The sequence below is a fragment of the Coffea arabica genome, chromosome 6e, assembly GCF_036785885.1.
Source record: "Coffea arabica cultivar ET-39 chromosome 6e, Coffea Arabica ET-39 HiFi, whole genome shotgun sequence".
NCBI lineage: Eukaryota > Viridiplantae > Streptophyta > Magnoliopsida > Gentianales > Rubiaceae > Coffea > Coffea arabica.
In genome coordinates this window covers 29,895,506-29,898,663 of record NC_092321.1, presented here as the reverse complement: position 1 = coordinate 29,898,663, position 3,158 = coordinate 29,895,506, and positions in this window count along the sequence as shown.

Here is a 3,158-nt window from a genome sequence, read left to right as displayed (position 1 = left end):
TTGTTCTACTGTTTTCTGGAAAAAATTTGAATTGATTTTGGTTTTGTCATGTGTAAGTTTCTGCTCAAGATAAGTACTGACAGCCGTAGGAAACTGTCCTATGAAAAATTTCTGACTCCTATTTTCAATCATTTTGAAATTCCTTTTACTGGCAAATCCCCAAAAGTGGGTACATCAACTGTGTTCTCAAAAGCTTTCTTTGAAAGAAAAAATCTGAGGTTTTTTTAGGGCCAATGGTGTTACAAAGAAATAGTATATGAGTCTAGGAGAAAAAATCTTTATGAAACCCCTGTCACCCCTAGGACTCCTCGTGACCAGTCAATGTATGTGACACTCTTCATCATTCATCCCAGAAAATCAGCCTCTAAGTTTCCTTCATCCAACCTTGAGGTCATATCCTGCTTCTTGAAGATGGGTTGATGACGACCATGACTTCTGAACAATAAACCACATTCGTTGCCAAAAGAAATCTACTCGTACCTCCCATTTCTCCAGAAAATGAAACTGCACAGTGGAAGGAGCCCGAAATTGAGCCAACTGCTGAGACTACTCCACAGTACCGTGCCTCCACTTCTCAACCACAGGACAAGGGAAAAGCTCCGGTAACTGATGGAGGAACTGAAGAGGAGGATGATGATGATGAGGATGAGGACACTGTGGAAGAAAACCCTGTTCAGTTTCGTCTGGCTAGAAGAAGGCCCGGATCCTCCAAGATCACATTTTAGGCAACCCTAGGCACATGCACCTCATGGAAGTTCATAATAGGCTCTTGGCATCCCTTGCGTTTCAAACTTTATGTGTTTTGTATTAAGACTTCTACTTTCCCTTTCACTACTGGTCTATAAGAATATTTGGATATTTTGTGTGCTTTGAATTCGTGGTTTGTTATTCCTATGGTTTTGGATGAATGCTTGGCACTTAATGTCTGATATTGTTTGTTGCTGGACGATATTGTTGGTAATATGGCCATGGTTGATTTAATGATGACAAAAAGGGGGAGAAATGGATTGGATATGAATTCTCTATGTGAGGTCTCTATGTGAGGGGGAGTCATCTTTTTCTGAGTAAACATGGGTGAACATTATTTTGAAGGGAAGTTGTACTTAAATTTTGTACTTAAGCAAAGAGGGGAGATGCATTAAGTAAGGGGGAGCTGTACTTAACTTTTTTTTGCTCCATCCATTGTTTTGTCATCATCAAAAAAGGGGAGATTGTTCATCTCAGTCCGTATCTTTTGATGATTACAAAACAAATGGATATTACTAATATTTCCTAAATAGATATTTTCAGATTTGGAGCAAAACAGGCTAACATATGCTGAACATGAGTCGCACGCACAAAAAGTCTGCATCGGCCGTCCGACAACCTTCGAGTAACTTCGGACGCATAAGGAACTCACTCTCGGACATCCGAAGATAATAAGCCGAGTTCTCTAAACTCACTGACTTCGTTCGGACGTACAACACCTGAGTACCGGACGTCGGACAAACGTTGCGACACTTCGGACGCAAAGCATTGAAGCACCGGATGTCCTCAACATTTCAAGAAAATTTCTTGAACTCACTGCCTGCGATCGGACGCGAAAAACTAGCCTATCGAACGTCCGACACCACCAACGGCTAGTTGACTCTTCAGCTGCCTTCTATCCGTTGGCAGCATTAATTGAAGTACTTTGTGGTCTCTTATAAATAGAGCAAAGTCAACCACTTCAAAAGAACTTTCGTACATTGAAACTACATCAGATCTTGAGTGATTCAAGTATGAGAATACTCTTTAAAGAAGATTTGTACTCTTAGTTGTGGAAATTTCAATAAGCTTTTCAAGTGTGTTTCTTTTATCAATAGTGTAGTTTTGTGATGGTTATCCGAATGATAGTAAAACTTCCTTGCTTGACCAAGTGCGGCTTGGGGCGAGTAGGAAGTGATCCTTCCTTTGTACACAAGAGTTTGGTTGTAAGTTGATCAACTTGAAGAATCTTGCTATATAAAGTGGTATTCAAACTCAAGTGGAGTTTGAAACTTGGTTTGCTATTCTATCCTTTTAATTACTGTCGTGCAATATAAATTGTCTATCTCTTCTACTCCCAAGCACTTGTGCTTATTCATCAATTGCTCCATTGTGTGGTCCTTTAGAAAAAGAGGGCAAATTCTCAAAAAGTGACTCATATCTTGGCTAGTTTTTAAACCACCTAATTCACCCCCCTCTTAGGTTGTCTTCGATTCTTACACATTAAAATGAAACATTTATCATTTTACAGAAATAAACACACATTAAAAGGATACGGTGTTCACGTGGAACTGTTTTGGTCAACTGCACCTTATAACTCCAATATTTCCCTTGGTTTGTCTGGCCATCGCCTTATCCCTCCAATGGTAATACTTGAGTATACCAATACGGTGGCCCAGGGTTCCAACCTATCCGACCGAACCCAATCCTGGCTCGAGTAGGTTAGTAACCAAAGGCAGTGTCCAGTTCAGTTAAGAGCTTACAACATGCGCAAGTAATCTAATAAACCGGTAAACGGTATATATTCACGGTTAAATGGTAAAAATTCATTATTTTAGTAGGTCGAGTGAAATAAAATACACACTCGCCTTAAAATGGTGAAAAATTTCATAGGAGCAATTATGGATAACACTTAACAATTAAACACACAAGAAATATGCGGTAAACATGTAGCAAAACTATTCAAGTCACAAACACCTACGAGGAACAATCACCAAATCAAAAGTGTAAAGCAAGAGCGAGGCAAGATCAAACTGGTTCCTCGGGATCCTATTGATCACCTGAGACATGTACAATTTACAAATCACCTAGGCAATCAACCAAGGTCTAGTAGTATTCCCGCCACTCTCATTTAAGAGATAACGCGTTCAAATCGAATACAAATATCACTTAATTACTTAATCCATGAGGGTAGCATTTGAAAATATAAATACATTAATCCGAGTCAAGTCATGTCCAAAATTCTCCAAATTGAAGATTAAACAGATTTCTAAGTTTTGGCACGAAAACCAAGAAAGATGGAGGATTAGTTTCTTGTCAAAATGCCCTAGTTGAATGCCCAAGTTTCAAGTATAAGTGAGCTTTCTCATTTTTCAAACTTATTTAGTTAAAGTCTAGTAAAACTGCTACCAACAGCTCACTAACTTCTTTAG